The sequence below is a fragment of the Capricornis sumatraensis genome, chromosome 1, assembly GCF_032405125.1.
Source record: "Capricornis sumatraensis isolate serow.1 chromosome 1, serow.2, whole genome shotgun sequence".
Classification (NCBI taxonomy): domain Eukaryota; kingdom Metazoa; phylum Chordata; class Mammalia; order Artiodactyla; family Bovidae; genus Capricornis; species Capricornis sumatraensis.
Window position 1 is genome coordinate 215,914,937 of NC_091069.1, and position 19,698 is coordinate 215,934,634.

A 19,698-nucleotide genomic window follows, 5' to 3' on the forward strand; every position below is an offset into this window, starting at 1 on the left:
TGATCTTTTTAATGTGTTGTTGGATTCTGATTGATAGAATTTTGTTGAGGATTTTTGCATCTATGTTCATCAGTGATATTGGCCTGTAGTTTTCTTTTTTTGTGACATCTTTGTCAGGTTTTGGTATTAGGGTGATGGTGGCCTCATAGAATGAGTTTAGAAGTTTCCCTTCCTCTGCAATTTTCTGGAAGAGTTTGAGTAGGATAGGTGTTAGCTCTTCTCGAAATTTTTGGTAGAATTCAGCTGTGAAGCCATCTGGACCTGGGCTTTTGTTTGCTAGAAGATTTCTGATTACAGTTTCAATTTCCGTGCTTGTGATGGGTCCGTTAAAATTTTCTATTTCTTCCTGGTTCAGTTTTGGAAGATTGTACTTTTCTAAGAATTTGTCCATTTCTTCCACATTGTCCATTTTATTGGCATACAACTGCTGATAGTAGTCTCTTATGATCCTTTGTATTTCTATGTTGTCTGTTGTGATCTCTCCATTTTCATTTCTAATTTTATTGATTTGATTTTTCTCTCTTTGTTTCTTGATGAGTCTGGCTAGTGGTTTGTCAATTTTATTTATCCTTTCAAAGAACCAGCTTTTGGCTTTGTTGATTTTTACTATGGTCTCTTTTGTTTCTTTTGCATTTATTTCTGCCCTAATTTTTAAGATTTCTTTCCTTCTACTAACTCTGGGGTTCTCCAATTCTTCCTTTTCTAGTTGCTTTCGGTGTAGAGTTAGGTTATTTATTTGACTTTTTTCTTGTTTCTTGAGGTATGCCTGTATGCTATGAACTTTCCTCTTAGCACTGCTTTTATAGTGTCCCACAGGTTTTGGGTTGTTGTGTTTTCATTTTCATTAGTTTCTATGCATATTTTGATTTCTTTTTTGATTTCTTCTGTGATTTGTTGGTTATTCAGAAGTGTGTTGTTCAATCTAATCTTAATGCATTATGGACAGAAAAGATGCTTGGAATGATTTCGATTTTTTTGAATTTATCAAGTTTAGATTTATGGCCCAGGATGTGATCTATCCTGGAGAAGGTTCCAAGAGCACTTGAAAAAAAGGTGAAATTCATTGTTTTGGTGTGAAATGTCCTATAGATATCAATTAGGTCTAATTGATCTAATGTATCATTTAAAGTTTGCGTTTCTTTGTTAATTTTCTGTTTAGTTATCTGTCCATAGGTGTGAGTGGGGTATTAAAGTCTCCCACTATTATTGTGTTATTGTTGATTTCCCCTTTCATACTTGTTAGCATTTGTCTTACATATTGTGGTGCTCCTATATTGGGTGCATATATATTTATAATTGTTATATCTTCTTCTTGGATTGATCCTTTGATCATTATGTAGTGGCCTTCTTTGTCTCTTTTCACAGCCTTTGTTTTAAAGTCTAGTTTATCGGATATGAGTATTGCCACTCCTGCTTTCTTTTGGTCTCTATTTGCGTGGTATAACTTTTTCCAGCCCTTCACTTTCAGTCTGTATGTGTCCCTCGTTTTGAGGTGGGTCTCTTGTAAGCAGCATATAGAGGGGTCTTGTTTTTGTATCCATTCGGCCAGTCTTTGCCTTTTGGTTGGGGCGTTCAACCCATTTACGTTTAAGGTAATTATTGATAAGTATGATCCCATTACCATTTACTTTATTGTTTTGGGTTCGGGTTTATACACCCTTTTTGTGTTTCCTGTCGAGAGAATATCCTTTAGCATTTGTTGGAGAGCTGCTTTGCTGGTGCTGAATTCTCTCAGCTTTTGCTTGTCTGTAAAGCTTTTGATTTCTCCTTCGTATTTGAATGAGATCCTTGCTGGGTACAGTAATCTGGGCTGTAGGTTATTGTCTTTCATCACTTTAAGTATGTCTTGCCATTCCCTCCTGGCCTGAAGAGTTTCTATTGAAAGATCAGCTGTTATCCTTATGGGAATCCCCTTGTGTGTTATTTGTTGTTTTTCCCTTGCTGCTTTTAATATTTGTTCTTTGTGTTTGATCTTTGTTAATTTGATTAATATGTGTCTTGGGATGTTTCACCTTGGGTTTATCCTATTTGGAACTCTCTGTGTTTCTTGGACTTGGGTGACTATTTCCTTCCCCATTTTAGGGAAGTTTTCAACTATTATCTCCTCAAGGATTTTCTCATGATCTTTCTTTCTGTCTTCTTCTTCTGGGACTCCTATAATTTGAATGTTGGAGTGTTTCATATTGTCCTGGAGGTCTCTGAGATTGTCCTCATTTCCTTTAATTCGTATTTCTTGTCTCCTCTCTGATTCATTTATTTCTACCATTCTATCTTCTATTTCACTAATCCTATCTTCTGCCTCCGTTATTCTGCTATTTGTTGCCTCCAGAGTGTTTCTGATCTCATTTATTGCATTATTCATTATATTTTGACTCTTTTTTATTTCTTCTAGGTCCTTGTTAAACCTTTCTTGCATTTTCTCAATCCTTGTCTCCAGACTATTTATCTGTGATTCCATTTTGATTTCAAGATTTTGGATCATTTTCACTATCAATATTCGGAATTCCTTCTCAGGTAGATTCCCTACTTCTTCCTCTTTTGTTTGGTTTGGTGGGCAACTCTTCTGTTCCTTTACCTGCTGAGTATTCCTCTGTCTCTTCATCTTGGTTATATTGCTGCGTTTGGGGTGGCCTTTTTATATTCTGGTAATTTGTGGAGTTCTCTTTATTATGGAGCTTCCTCACTGTGGGTGGGGTTCTATCAGTGGCTTGTCAAGGTTTCCTGGTTAGGGAGGCTTTGTTGGAGTTCTGGTGGGTGGAGCTGGGTTTCTTCTCTCTGGAGTGCAGTGGAGTGACCAGTGATGGGTTATGAGACATCAAAGGTTTTGGAATAATTTTGAGCTGCCTGTATATTGAAGCTCAGGGGAGTGTTCCTGTGTTGCTGGAGAATTTGCGTGGTATGTCTTGTTTTGGAACTTGTTGGCCCTTGGGTGGAGCTTGGTTTTGGTGTAGGTATGAAGGCATTTGATGAGCTCCTATTGCTTAATGTTCCCTGAATTCAAGAGTTCTCTAATGTTTTCAGGCTTTGGATTTAAGCCTCCTGCTTCTGGTTTTCAGTTTTATTTTTACAGTAGCCTCTAGACTTCTCCGTCTATACAGCACCGATGATAAAACATCTAGGTTAAAGATGAAAAGTTTCTCCACATTGAGGGACACTCAGAGAGGTTCACTGAGTTACAAGGAGAAGAGAAGATGGAGGGGGTAGTTAGAGGTAACTGGAATGAGATGCAGTGAGATCAAAAGAGGAGAGAGCAAGCTAGCCAGTAGTCACTTCCTTATGTGCGCTCTATAGTCTGGACCGCTCAGAGGTATTTACGGAGTTATACGGGAAGAGGAGAGGGAGGAAGTAGACAGAGGTGACCAGGAGGATAAGAGGAGGAATGAGAAGGAGAGAGACAAATCCTGCCAGTAACCAGTTCCTTAGGTGTTCTCCACCGTCTGGAACACACAGAGATTCACAGAGTTGGATAGAGAAGAGATGGGGGAGAAAAGAGACAGAGGCCACCTGGTGGAGAAAAAGGAGAGTCCAAAGGAGAAGAGAGTGGTCAAGCCAGTAATCTCGCTCTCAGGTAAACTTGGGTAGTGAAGTTTGGGTTTTTAAATGTACAAAATTGACAACAAAAACCCGAAGAGCAAAGATTAAAAATCTAGAGTAGAGGTTGGATTTTCATAAATACAATATTAAAGAAAAGAAGCAGAAGGAAAAAGGAAGAAAGAAAAAAAAAGAGAGAAAAAAAAAAACAAGAGTTATTTAAAAAAAAACCACCAACAACCATCCAAAGACTACACATGTTGTTTGCCTTAAAAAAAAAAAAGTCTTTTTTTTTTTTTTAATAGTAATAGTAGGTTATAGAAATAAAAATTAGGGGAGAAATAGAAGACTTAACAATTAAAAAAAAGTTAGAAGAAAAAAAAGGAATGATTTTAAAAATGGTAAAAATATATCTGGCCCTTCTCTGATGTTGTGGGCCGTGTGGGATCACTTCCAAGGTGGTTTCCTGTGTTTAACTTCTTCTGTTTGCTGGTTTTTTAGGCTCACTAGTTCAGTCGCGCTGTGGGGAGGGGGGATGCTGCAAACAAATGGCACTGTCGTGTGCACACAGTGACTCAGCCCCGCTTGACCTGTCCCTTCTCGCAGCGCACAAACCGCTCCGGCTCTACGATGCTCAGCCGGGAACCATTTGAGGCCAGCCCTAGGCTGCATGCACTTCCCCGGTCCAAGCCGCTCAGGTTCGGCGCTCAGGCAGCCCTCAGAGGCACAGATTCGGCTGGGACTGCGCTTTGTGCCCTTCCCAGGTCCGAGTAGCTCAGGAGTTTGGCGAGAGCAATCGCCGCGACTTGTCACCTTTTCTGCCGCTGCTGCTCAGCTTTCTGGGTGGACCGCTGGTGCCCCCCGTGAGGCAGATGGTGACTGTCCAGCACCCCCAGAAGTCTTAGCAAAGAAGCCTGCTTGCAGTTAGGTAAGTAAAGTCTCTCCGGGTCTGCAATTGCCCCTTTCCAGTCCTTACGGCTCTGGCTGCCTGTCCCCGGCGGGGGATGGTCTGCAGCCGGCTTTTTCCGCTCCGTCCTTTGTTCTGTGCTTGGTCCTGGAGGTGTCTTATGTTCGAGCTTTTCATGCGGTAGCTATCACACAGTCTGGTTTGCTAGCCCAAGTTAGATCGTTCTGGTTGCGCATGGGGCGTTCCTGCCCGATTCTTGCAAAGCACTGCAGCCTGCGCCTCCCGTGCTTCCCTGCCCTGCCCCCACTAGCTTATGGCGGATGCAGGCGTCTGTGCTGCTTTTCCGCTGGGGGAGTTACTGTTGGGCTTGTAATCTGTTGGTTTTAATTATTTATTTATTTTTCCCTTCCTGTTATGTTGCCCTCTGTGTTTCCAAGGCTCGCCACAGACTCAGCAGGGAGAGTGTTTCCTGGTGTTTGGAAACCTCTCTTCTTAAAATTCCCTTCCCGGGACAGGCTTCCCTTCCCGGGACAGGCTTCCCTTCCCGGGACGGAGCTCCCTCCCCACCTCCTTTGTCTCCTTTTTTGTCTTTTATATTTTTTCCTATCTGTTTTTGAAGACAATGGTCTGTTTTTCTGGTTGCCTGATGTCCTCTGCCAGCCTACAGAAGTTGTTTTGTGGAGTTTGCTCAGCGTTGAAATGTTCTTTTGAGGAATTTGTGAGGGAGAAAGTGGTCTTCCCGTGCTATTCCTCTGCCATCTTTACAGTTCCCCTTAGTATCTTTTCTAGTTCTTGACAAAAAGTTTGGTCTGCTGTGAGCCAGTTTTCCAAAACTGGAAAGTACTGTTTAAAAACTCAGTTCACACATATCTTCTTTGCCTAATATCCTTTGAAGGCTCCCCACTGCCCACAGATCTGGTATACATGGAATAGCATTGCCTATTATGCTCTTTATACTCTGTCTCTTGCCTGTATTTCTGGGCCCAATAACCACCTCAGGTGTGCTATTGTCAAGCAATATTATAATTCTCAATGTTTTCTTATGTTTTGTGGGCTTTGCCTGTGTTCTTCCTTTTATCCACAAGAATATTTTTCTTATGTTCGTTCAAATTACCCAATTGCTCGTCTTTCTACCGTAAATCAAATGTCACCTTTTCTGGAAAACATTATCTGACCTCTCTTTCTAGGTAGAATTAACACTTTGTTCATTCACATTCTCATTGATTATTTTACAAACCCCAATCATGGTACTTCTACATTTGTTGTTGTTTTTGTTGTTGCTGAGTTGCTAAGTTGTGTCCAACTCTGCAACTTGCTGGACTGCATGTGATTAAATGTTTGTGTCTCTATCTTTTTCTTTAGACTGTGAGGATTACTATCATTAGTGCATGGCAGGACATGAAACTGGAGGAAGAAATGGCAACATACTCCAATATTCTTGCCTTGGAAATCCCATGGACAGAGGAACCTGGTGAGCCACAGTCTGTGGGGTCACAAAACAGTCCATCACAACTTAGGAATTAAATAACTATAAGGACATGGAATATAATAGGAGTTTAACAGATAACTGTTGAATGAATAAAGTATATGAATTCTAATAAATATATTAAATCATCTGGTTTATCTCACTATAGTTCCTCACTTTCTTATGTTTTCTTCACATATTTCTCAGCAATAAAGTTACTTCATTCATCTAATTATTTTTTTCATTGACTCATTCATCATTTACTGATCACCAAGTGCGTCAGGCACTTTTCTAGGAAACTCAGTAATGAATAAGATAGAATCAATTATTGCCTTCTTGCAGCTTCTAATCTACCAGTGTTAAGCATTTCTTTTGAAAACATGCTTCTCCTGTTGTTTAGCAGAAAGTAGTTTCAGCCAGAATGCTTCTTTCTTGGGTTTTTTCTTTGCTCTTTGATCTAGATCTGTTAAACTAAATGTCGTTATTTACAGCATTCCACTCTTAACTATTATTGCATCCTATGCCATGGAAAACAGAAGGACTCACACACTGAGACTTCTCATCTCTAAGAACAATTAAAATATTTTAGGATAGCCTCTGTCAATCAAGTCACAGAGAGTGTTTCATTAATCAATATAATTATTTTTTCTTCATTTTAAGTGACTAAAATGCCAAATCTTTGATGTTAATTGATGTTGTCAATTGAAAGGTTGATAAGAAAAATCTTTCATTTGGTGACAAATAGCTATTTTGATGTTTGGACCTTTTTTCCTCATTGAATTGACTCATTTTGGAGGGCAAAGGCATGGAAGGTGTTGGATATCTGAATTCTATAGTAATTTCATTGTATGTGATAGTGGAAATAAAATCCTGAACATATTATTTCAAATACTTAAAAGTTTTTTATGTGATATTATAACTTTTTTATTGAATTTATTACATGTATCTATATCTCTGGAAATAACATTCATGGGAATAAAGATTATAGGTTATGAAAGAATTTTTAAAAATAATCTCCTAAATATTCAATTTAAAGATTACAAAATTTAAATTATGATTTTAAAATTCTTATACTTAATAATTCTTGCAATATTTTATGTGACTTATAAATCTAAATGTAATTATTGCTTTTTTCAAATCTTCATTTACCACAAGTAACACATGAAACCAACAAAGCTTGGGAAATTTGTAGTTTTGCTAGTTTTTAGTCTAAGCCAATGTTCTCACTATTTAATAAAAGTATTACTTAGGATTTTAAACATTGCTCTATAAAATAACTGAGAACTTAAAATATGTTTAGTATAAGTCATTATACAATAATCAGAAGAACCACACAGGGCATCTTTTAACAAGTTGGGGAGAAAAATCATTGACCCTAGAGTTTGTAAGTATTTCTTTACATGAAAACATTAAAGCGTTCTCTATGGGAGAACTAGAAAGTCAGACCAAAATATTTGAGGGACAGTAAATAGAGGGTATTGGAGAAGGAAAACAATTCTGAAAGGAGTGAGGAAGATGTCTCTAAAACATACACAAGTAACACCTTGCTTCAGGTTTTATACTAATAACTTTAAGTTAACATTTGATAGTCAATTTCCCCGTGATGACACTACAAAGAGGAGCGAGGAATGGAACCCGGTGATTCTGTAGTATAGGAGATGGGTTCAGAGTAAAATTGTATGTGTATCGCGGTTAGGGGGGAGGTAAAGTTCTGCACACAGATGTGTAAGAAAATGAGATGCAAGTGCAAGAAAAATATAACTTATCACAGAGCATGGCGCAGTTCGCCCCTCAGCTGCAAGACAACTGCAAAGCCTCATTTGGCCACAGGAATACTCAGTACCAAAGGGCCTGTGTAGGCCGGGGAAATTAACTAGCATGTATTGTTTAGAAGCTGCAGAAAAGATAATAGACGGTGACTTCTGAAATATTTACAGTTCACCTTGGGCTTTCCCTAAAGTATAAACTTTCCTCAGCTTGAACCTGGTGAAGGATGTGAAGAAAGCACAGTAATCCAGTGGGATATTAGTTGAGAAGGCTCCTTCTCTCTAATTAACGGGGAATAAAGAAAGCACGACTTTGGATCAGCTTTGTGCGAGGGAATCTGCATGTGGGAAAGTTTTAAAGTAAGGACAAGACACTTTACTTAGTTAAAATTCAATGCTTTATTAACCTTCACCCCAGTTCAAGCTCAAGCTCTGTGCTGGGACATCAGGACCTATGGCTTATGTTTATACTCATGTTAAGATATCTCACATTTCCCAGGGTTCTCCAGTTATAGAATTCTCCTGGTGGCCTTGCCCCTCCATCCCGAGCACCTCTGCTCCTGCCCCAAGATCTCCCTGAGGTTCCTCAAGCACAAGCCTGAGCACCTCTGGTCACACTGCTCCTTCTGCTGAGGTATTTTCTCCCTATCTCTCTGCAGTGCCACACATCACTCAGGATGGACCTCACTGCCTTGTTTTTCATATCCTTCCCACATTCCCTAGTTTCTGAGTCCTTTGGGCTCCCTGGGCAGTGATCATACTGTACATACTTCTGATTTTCCACTTAAAGTTCCTTGAGAGTCTGGACCGTGACTTGTTTATTTTTGTATCCCTCACAGACTAGCCAATAACAACATTTACAGAGGGTTCTAGAATGCATAGCACTCACATACCCTTTCTTCATTAGTGCCTCACAGCAATATTGCGAAGGCAGTACAACGGGTAGTGATTTCTCTAGTTTGAAGAAGCAGAACCTGGGGTTCAGAAAGATAAAGCAAATTATCTTCAGTCACAGAGCTATGAGCTGGAAGTTTCTAGACTTGAAGTCAAGTCATTTGACTCTGTATTCTAATTTTTCCTTGCCTTGTTCTACTTAACACCGAATTAAAGGAACCACTGGCCTACATCTTAACAAAAGAAGAAAATACACTCTAAACAACTACTTATATTTAGGTTCATGCTGGTGGAAGAGTGCATTGAGAAGACCCTTGGTTTATGATTTGGGATTTTCAGCTGCCCTGAACCTATAACTGAATTTGACTTTGGATCAGTTAAAAGGGATATTTTCAGCCTCATTTTGCTTGGGGTTTGTGTGAGCTTTGATTATATGCAACCAGTCTCTGCTCTTTCCTATTCATCTTGTCATACAAGAGGCTTTCCTTTCCTGCATGGGAGGAACACTTGAATCTTATCAAAGTAAAATAGCAGGGGTTTTACTTAACACATATGGCAAACCAAATAGAGAGGGCAGGAGATCTCCAGGAATGAATCCAGAGAAGCTCCTAACAAAGAGAACAGTCAATTTGTATATGTAGGACTAGAGGAAAAATCATCAGCAACACTGGCAATATCAGCTGAGAAAGCACTTTGAAGGAGATAAGCTTCAGCCTCTTAGTGCCTTGTAGCAGAATGACATGCACATGGAACTTGGAAAGAGGCATGCATGGGGCTCCTCCTGGATGCAGGCTGGGCAAAACCCCTCCCTCCATGTGCTTTTTTGTATGGAGTTTGTAAAGCTAGAGGAAACTTTGAGGGTATTCTTCTTAGAAACAAGTTTTAATCTCCTTTTATTGGAAACTTCTCAGACAAAAATAAGAACACATCCTCTTTTGATGTTAAACATCTGAATTCTCTAGGATGTAGATCCTAAGTTAGAATGTTTATGTCTTTTATTTGCTAATATGAGTTTCTGTTGGGCTAATACCACATCAGTGATGGCACAGTCAATGAAATATTCTCTGCCAACAGTTGGTAACAAAACAATTTTGAATATTTGCCTCACAGCTCCCTTGCCTTAGGCTTAAATCTGGTAGATGCCACATAGAAAATTTTTAGAAGTCCCAGACACAAAGTTCCCAGGAGAGTTTTGCCACATCTCAACACTATCAATAAATTTTCCCTATTATTTATACACATTTGCATATAAATAATATATATACATTTTGGGTACTGTAAGATAAACTTGGAGACCACCGGCCACTCTAGCCTAGGGTTAGAAGAGGGTCTCATGAGGAATGACAACCTTGCCTGTCACTTATTCTTGGAGGACCACCAGCAGTCAATGAAATTCTGTGTGATGATTTCCAGGAAGGCTCAGCACTGTTCATGAATAATAACAGGGCATCTGATGGGCGCTACTGACTCACGTCCTTCTGCTTTAGTGTTCCTTGTAAGGTCTGCTGTTCTATCAGCCATGCAGATGATCCTTTCTTCTGGGCTCTCCCCTCTGCCTGTGTGCTCAGTTGTGAAGTCACGTCTGACCCTTTGTGACCCCATGGACTGTAGCCCACCAGGCTCCTCTGTCTATGGGATTCTCCCCAGGCAAGAATCCTGGAGTGCGTTGCCATTTGCTCTTCTGGGCTCTTCCCTCTGCTGCTGCTGCTGCTAAGTCGCTTCAGTTGTGTCCGACTCTGTGCGACCCCATAGACAGCAACCCCCTAGGCTCCACTGCCCTTGGGATTCTCCAGGCAAGAATACTGGAGTGGGTTGCCATTTCCTTCTCCAAAGCATGAAAGTGAAAAGTGAAAGTGGAGTCACTAAGTCCTGCCGGACTCAGCAAACCCATGGACGGCAGCCTATCAGGCTCCTCCGTCCATGGGATTTTCCAGGCCAGAGTACTGGAGTGGGTTGCCATTGCCTTCTCCAGCTCTTCTCTCTGTCCACCCACAAACATTGGGCACCATGGCCCAAGTCACTGCAGCATTCTTGAGGCTCCACAGCTGTTTGCAGTTCCCTCCATGGCTGGAGCACAAAGTAGGCAGTCCATGTGCCCTCCTGTGTTACACTCTGCTAGCAGGGATCCAAAGCAACACTTCTTTTGTGCCTGCAGCTTTACGGTGGTTTTATCGAAAACAATTATTTCAATTATTTCTTTGTAGCCACCCCCCAAGAACTCCTCCCCAGGGGCCTAGATTGGGAACAAAAGCCAGTGACAAACATCATGTACACTCTTCCTCGCTTCCCCCTGCCCCCAACCCATTTGAAGTTTTGTCATGAGGCCCATCTTGCTCGCATCATTCCCTCTAATACAAGTTCCAGACATATTTCAGAATACGTTACAAAGTCATTTTTGGAGGGGTAATTTATTTTATTTATTTATTTATTTTTTATTGCTGCTGTAACAAATTACTATAAATTAAGAGGCTTAAAACAACCCAAATGTATTGACTTATAGTTCCAGAGCTCAGAAGTGTGAAATGGGTCCACGGGGTTAGAATCAAGGTGCTGGCAGGAGGCTCTGGGGAGAATCAGTTTTGTTTTCTTCTCCAGCTTCTAGAGGCTTCCAGCATTCTGTGGCTCATGGTTCTCTTCCATCTCCAAGCCAGTAATGGCTTGTCAAGTCTCTACCATCTTTCTGGTTCTTTCTCTTCTGCCTTGTTTCCACTTACAAGGACTCATGTGATTACATGGGGTCACATGGAGAATCTGAAATAACCTATCTATCTCAAGTTCAGCTGAATCCTTAATTCCATCTGCAAACTTAATTCTTCTTTTCCATGTAATATAACCTAGTCACAGGTTCTGGGAATTATGGGCATGAACACCTTGCAGTATTCTGCTTACCCCAAGTGTGTTTTTTGGAAACCATAGCTCAGTGATAGCTACTTCTGAGGGCTGTGCAAGAAACATGGGCAGGATGGGCCACATGAATGAATGTAAGTCAGTGTGACTTGGGGCTTCTCCATAGACCTGCCCTTATCCCTGAGCATATATCAACCACAGTTCAGCTACCCTAACTAGGGTGACCACTTTTTGTTCTTGTAAAACTTCACTGCTGTCATATATATGATCTCTTTCTTGAAATCTTCCATCCCTCAAACCCTCTGATCCCCTAATCTATCAGCTGTTGTAGATGTGTCCTCATTTTGACTGGCCTTTTTCAAGGTCCCCAGACCCAAAATTATACTCTCATCTACATATTAGATGGCAATAGGTGGACAAATAAGGGGCTACTGTTTTTTAATGTCTGAACAGTGTCTACCTACTAGTCAGCATGTTTTATTGTGACCTGGAACTATCACATTAGTTATACCAATTGGTCCTTAACTTGACCCAGCATAGACCTTTCTCAAAAAGTAGGCGTGAAACTTCCATGCTTTTTCTCTCCATTGATTTAAGGCTATGGACTTCCCTCTGATAGGCCACTGAGACTGACCTCAATTTACCTTCACCTCAGCAAAGGAAACTTCATGGTACAGGAGAACCAAGATGATGCTTATGAAACCATGACAGGTAAATGGGTTAAAGAAACAAATTAGTGGAATTCTTTCCCTCACACCCATCCTGCACTGGAGATCTAGGCAGGTTGTCAGTTTATTTTAGCCCCCCAAGACCATTCTTGAATCAGTGATATTTTATGAGATGTTGTGGTGCTGACATGTATAGGCTGTCCGCTCTTTGCAAGGCATTTTCATGATTGGTCAATGAGGTGATGCTACCTGGCTTTCTCTTGTACCTTTCCTGAGATCTTTCATCCTGTTTCATTTCTGTACCTGTTTTGATTTTGGTGTGTGTGCATGTGCACGCGCGCACACACACACACACACACACACACACACACACAACTCTAACATTAATTCCAGGGCTAGTTCTTGATAGCACATATTAAAACAAAACAAACTCCAGCCATACAAAACACCAGCAATTTCCCCCTGATTCTGAGATTCCAGCTCATTTTCTCTGAAAGCACATGATATTCAGAGTAAGGATCTCTAGAGAATACCAGAAATCTTGCAAAAATCCCCATCTTGGCATAATTTTGTTCTGATTTGTATAAGAAATATGAGAACTTTAACTTAATTTAAGAAGGAAATGTAACCTATTTACAATATCTGTACACCATAGATGAATAATCAGTTGTCATTCTCATGTGGTGCAAATTCATCTCCCAAGTTTGAATTTTGAGGATTTCTCATTTTGCAAATCCCTGAAGAAGGAGACTCTCAAGAGGAAAGTAAGGAGCAGTGAGAGGCAGCAAGTGGATTGTGTGCCCCACAGCTAATCTGAGCATCAGTGATACCCTAAGCAGCATCCTGCTGCCACCTGTAATGAAGAACATGCTTATTCCTAATTTGTAGCATTTCTCCCCTTCCTGATTATACAAGATGGGTTCATTCATTATTAATCTGGTTTGTCAAACAGCACAGCCCTCCAAGTGTCAGGCTTCCTTGTTTTTAGCCTGTGAGTTTGTGTAGGAGTAGTGAAATTTCAGAATGTACAGATAAGCAAGCTCTTGTCTGCACCTGATTAAAGTTAGATAGACTAACTTAACAGCCTTAAAATAATTCTACATAAAGCAGCAGGAGACCTTTCTCTGTTTGTCCTTATTATTGAAAAATAAATGGTCTAAAAATCATTTCTTTTCTTCCAAATTGTACCTGATTTGAAAGGGAGTAGGGGAAAGAAAATGATTCCTCTTTGTCTACACTGAATATCTTAGGAATCAAAAACAACAAAGGAGATACGACTCCAAACTTACTATTAAAAAAATCAGTATTTTAATACACTTACACATGTGTGCACACCCACACGAACATACACATACACACGATGATTCTTGCTTTGTGGAGCTTAGAGCAATGTTAACCAGACTGTGATATTGTGTTAGTGGAAAGAGTGCTGTACTTGCCAATGAAAGTTCATATTGATATGATTCTTAGGCAAGGGACTTGAACAAGAGATCTGTTCATGGGTCATGTGGCTGGTCTCTAAGACTCAACTGAGAGTAGAAAAAAGTTATGCATTATGGGAAATAGACACAGGTACTATGCATTCCAAAACAGTAATTATTATGTAAAAGACTGAGAAATAGATTCTAGCTGGTTTCCAAGTCATTTGAGTGAGCACTGAATTATTTTTCTTTTGTAACCACCTAATTTTTGAGAAAGTGGGTAGATAAAAGGATTGGGTGATTAAGTCTTGAGCTAAACACAATGAATACATTTCCATCTATGCCTGTTGAGAGGATTTTATTTTTTTAATAAAGGTGTCTCTTGACTTTTTCTTCTACATATCATTGGAAATCTAGGGCTTTTGTAAACCAAAAGATCTCTGGACTGGTTCTTGCCCCTGAGATAGAGATGCCTGCGTACATGGCAGGAAAATCATTTACAATTATGATTTTTGGACTAGCAATATCCCCAGAGAGTGTTTTGGAAAAGAAAAAACAACAGTGGTATGAGTCTGTTGAGGGATTGTTTATATGGGCTCATCAGCCAGAAAAAATTCGTGGACACTAGATAGAGACTGAGCTGGCATTGGGACAAAGAGGGCAGATTGCAAACTATTGGGTATATGCAAGAAGTCTCATTTGCCTAAAGAGTGTAGTGGAAAAACCTTGACACAAGCTGCCAAAAGTTCCATCCCCTGAATTTAAAGGAAAAAATAATTTCTAGTTCTACACCAGTGGTTCTCAACAGCAGGAGGGAGAGCAATTTTGCCTTGTAGGGGACGCTTGGCAATATCTGAGGACACTTTTGGTTGTCACAGTTGGGAAAGAGAGCATTGCTATGAGCCGAGAAGGAAAGAGAAAGGTGTTGGGGAAGAGTTAGACAGTCTTTACCATAATCTCATTGAGCATCAATTTTCTTATCTGTATGATGGACATCATAACAGGTACCTTATTTAGTTGTTATAAATACTGAGATAAAGTATGTAAAGTACCTTATCACAGTGCCTGGCACATAGTAATACCTTAACAAATGATCAATATTATTTGCATTATTGTGTGATTCTTGGTAATGATATTTCATTATCAAGCCAAGGGAAAACGACTTGAGAAATTGAGGAGTGGGGTGCATTTCAAAATGAATTTCCAACAAACCCTAAGCAAAGGATGCTAGTGGAAAAATTAAGTGAAGGGGGAAGTGAGTGTGGCAACAGTGGAAGCTCCTTACTGAATCCTATTCAGTAGAATTTTCACAAAACTTGGAAGGATGTATTACCAAGGAAAGCTTTTTTGAAAGAATATAAAACTGAGAGGACATTCTTGACGACTAAAGCCTAGAATAACACTGTTCAATAGAAATGCAATGTGAATCCCACACAATTTAAAATTTTGTAGTAACCACATTAAAAAATAAAAAAGAAAGAGGATGATTAACTTTAATAACATTTTATTTAACCCAACATATCAAACATATGATAATTTCAACATGTTACCAATATAAAAAATTACTAATCAGATATTTGCATTCTTTTCTTCATCAAATTCTCAAAACTGAGGGTGTATTTTAGACTTACAGCCTATCTCAGTTTGCACTTGCCATGTTTCAAGTGCCTTATAGCCAAATGTGGCTGGTTGGCTACCTTATTGAACGGCAAATATATAGAAGATGATTGTCAAAATGTCAGAGATGACGAAAATAGGTCCTTAAGCCATATCCAGAGTGAGGAGTGTAAGAAAGAAAACAGAAACCTGCTGACATGGGAAGAAAATTTAATGTTAGTGTTCCTTAATTTTTTTTTAACTTACATCCTCCCCTTTATGAAACTTATTACCCAGCAAGTATGATTAGATCTCACTTTAGTATAAGGTATTTGAAGGCAAAGTATGTAATAAACTATGAGGAGATGATTTTGAGTGCTAATAATGAATTAAAATATCTATAGTTGGACTAAATAAGTTTTAGGGAACAGAGAGACTCTTGAGTAGGTTGGAGGAATTGTGAGTGGCAACAGGGATATGAAGAGACTAAGAATTAAAAAAAATATATGTCGTCTCAGAAGGAGGAGGACTTGTGGACTTGAGTGAAAACTTGTTATACTTCTCTATTGTTTCCTGTGAGGGCCTCCCTGGTGCCTCAGGGGTAAAGAATCTGCCTGCCAGTGCAGGAGATGCAGGTTTGATCCCTGGAGAAGGAAATGTCAACCCACTGCAGTATTCTTGCATGGAGAATCCTATGGACTGAGGAGCTTGGTGGGCTACAGTCCATGGGGTCACAAAGTGTCAGACATGACTTAGGAAAAAACAATAGCAATAATTTCCCTATGAAAGCTAACCTCTGGCTCTTAGGTTTCTCAGCTATGGGCTGAGATTGAATCACATGAATTCCATGGCCACTTTATGTTTTGTATTTTTTTTTAATTTTTATTTTTACTTTATTTTACTTTACAATACTGTATTGGTTTTGCCATACATTGACATGAATCCACCACAGGTGTACATGCATTCCCAAACATGAACCCCCCTCCCACCTCCCTCCCCATAACATCTCTCGTAAGCTCATCCAGACTTGGAGTTTGAACATCGAGAAAGGGAACAGATTATCATTAGGGTCCAGCAATAGCTTATGAAAAACAAATAACAGTAGTCTAATCTCATTTTCTCTTGGAAGAGAGTCTTTAGTCTCACTTTGTCAGGGGGGCTAGGATCATAGCACATTTGGATTTTGGTGAGACGTTTGGCACTTATATTTAATTAGTACCTACTATTTGTGTGGCATTGGTGATTTAGTTGCCAAGTCATGTCTGACTCTTGCAACAGGCTGCCAGGCTCCTCTGTCCCTAGGATTTCCTAAGCAAGAATATTGGAGTGGGTTTCCATGTCCTTCTCCAGGGGATCTTCCTGACCCAGGAGTTGAACCCAGGTCTCCTGCATTGCAAGCAGTTTTTCTTTTTAACCAACGGAAACACCAGGGAAGCACAATATTATTTATTTAACATTAATTCAGCAGATGCTTATTGGTAATCTACTATGTTTAAGAAACTGAGGATGTAACAGTAGAGAAGATGTTTCTTTAGAAACTAATTACACAAACTTGATTATGGAATTATGTAGAAGTTATAAGAAAAGTATATTTGAGGAGTTACTTAACTTGGTCATGAGACATTGCAGGAGGCTTTCTCTAGGAAATGACATCTATATAGCCACCAAAATATGTTAGTCAGGAAAGATGTTGAGGTGTGAGACTAGGAAGAATATCTCAGGAAGAAGAAATAATGTTTCTGAATGGTCAAAAGTTAGACCCGAGCTAATATGTTGCAGAGTAGTGCTTCTCAAACCATATGTGCACATAAATGCATTAAAATGCAGATTCTGATTCTAAAAGTCTAGGTGGGATCTGAGATCCTGCATTTCTAATAAGCTCCCAGATAACGCTGATGCTGTCAGCCTGTGGCCCTCACTTTGAATAGCACCAGCATCAAGTACACAAAGGGAGAGGTCAGAGAGATTGCTACAGAGGTGACCACAGGTTGGATCATGAAGGACTTTGTAAGTCATGTGAAATTAAACAACATGCTGCTGAAGAACCAATAGGCCAAAGAAGAAATCAAAAGAGAATTAAAAAATACTATGAGACAAGTGAAAATGGAAATACCCCCAAATTTATTGGTTGCAACAAAAGGAGTTCTAAAAGAAAAATTCATAGTGATAAGTGTCTACCTTATGAAATAAGAAAAATCTCGAATAACCTCCAGAAACAAGAAAAAGAGGAATAAACACAGCCTAAAATTAAAGCAGAAATAAATAAAATAAAGACTAAAAAGACAATAGAAAAGACCAATGAAAGTTACAGATGATTCTTTGAAAAGATACACGAAGTTGAAAAACTTTTAGCTAGACTCACCAAGAAAAAAAAGAATTAAAATGAATGAAGTCAGGAATTAAAAAGGAGATATAAAAAGTGATAACACAGAAATACAAAGGATAACGAGTCTACTATGAACAATTATATGCCAAAACATCTATTTCTGCTTTACTGACTATGCCAAAGCCTTTGTGCGGATCAGAATAAACTGTGGAAAATTCTGAAAGAGATGGGAATACCAGACCACCTGACCTGCCTCTTGAGAAACCTGTATGCAGGTCAGGAAGCAACAGTTGGAACTGGACATGGAACAACAGATTGGTTCCAAATAGGAAAAGGAATACGTCAAGGCTGTATATTGTCACCCTACTTATTTAACTTATATGCAGAGTACATCATGAGAAACGCCAGGCTGGAGGAAGGACAAGCTGGAATCAAGATTGCCAGGAGAAACATCAATAACCTCAGATATGCAGATGACACCACCCTTATGGCAGAAAGTGAAGAGGAGCTAAAAAGCCTCTTGATGAAAGTGAAAGAGGAGAATGAAAAAGTTGATTTAAAGCTCAACATTCAGAAAACGAAGATCATGGCATCTGGTCCCATCACTTCATGGGAAATAGATGGGGAAACAGTGGCAGACTTTATTTTTGGGGGCTCCAAAATCACTGCAGATGGTGACTGTAGCCATGAAGTTAAAGATGCTTACTCCTTGGAAGAAAAGTTATGACCAACCTAGATAGCATATTCAAAAGCAGAGACATTACTTGCCAACAAAGATTTGTCTAGTCAAGGCTATGGTTTTTCCAGTGGTCATGTATGGATGTGAGAGTTGGACTGTGAAGAAAGCTGAGCGCTGAAGAATTGATGCTTTTGAACTGTGGTGTTGGAGAAGACTCTTGAGAATCCCCTGGGCTGCAAGGAGATCCAACCAGTCCATTCTGAAGGAGATCAGCCCTGGGATTTCCTTGGAAGGAATGATGATAAAGCTGAAACTCCAGTACTTTGGCCACCTCATACGAAGAGTTGACTCATTGGAAAAAACTCTGATGTTGGGAGGGACTAGGGGCAGGAGGAGAAGAGGACGACACAGTGTGAGATGGCGGGATGGCATCACTGACTCGATGGACATGAGTCTGAGTGAATTCCGGGAGTTGGTGATGGACAGGGAGGCCTGGCATGCTGAGATTCATGGGGTTGCAAAGAGTCGGACACGACTGAGCGACTGAACTGAACTGAACTGAGAGGAAATTGATAAATTCTTAGAAGCATACAGCTGAATCATACTGAACCATGAAGAAAAGAAAATTTGTACAGACTGATTATTAGTAAGAAGATTGAATCAGTAATGAAAAATCTCCCAACCAACAGAAGTCCAGGACCAGAAGGCTTCACTGGCAAATTTTACCAAACATTCAAATATAAGAATTAATTTAACCCTTTCTTAAACTCTAAAAAAATAAAGAAGGGAAAAGGAGGGAACTCTTTCAGATTCACTTTATGAGGCCAGCATTACCCTGATATAAAAACTGGACAAGGATGCCACAACAAAAGTGAATTGTAGATTCATATCCCTGATGAACACAGATGCAAAAATCCTCAATAAGACACTAGCAAACTGAATTCAACAATGTGTTAAAAGCATCAAACATCACGATCAAATGGGATTTATCCCAGGGATGCAAGCCTAGTTCAATATCTGCAAGTCAGTCAATGTGATATACCACATTAAAAAAATGGACACAAATAATATGATCATCTCAATAGATGCAGAAAAAGGATTCAACAAAATTCAAAATCCTTTTGTGATAAAGAAAAAAAAGAAACCTCTCAACAAAGTGAGTATAGAGTGAATGTACCTCAGTATAATAAAGGCCATGTATGACAAGCATACAGCTAATGTTATACTCAATAGCAAAAATCTCAAATTTTCTTCTAAAAATCAGAAACAAGACAAGGATTCTCATTCTCACCACTATTATTCAAGATACTATTGGAAGTCCTACCCAGAACAATAGGCCAGAAGAATTAAAAGGTATCCAAACTGGAAAGGAAGAAGTAAAACTGTCACTATTTGCAGATGATATGAGACTATATAAAGAAAGCCCTAATATCTCCATCAAAAAACTATTAGACTTATAAACAAATTCAGTAATGTTACAGAGTATAAAACCAACACACAAAAAATCTTTTGCATTTCTACACATTAATAACAAACTATCAGCAGAAGAAATTAAGAAAACTATCTCATTTACAACTACACCAAAAAGAATAGAAGTA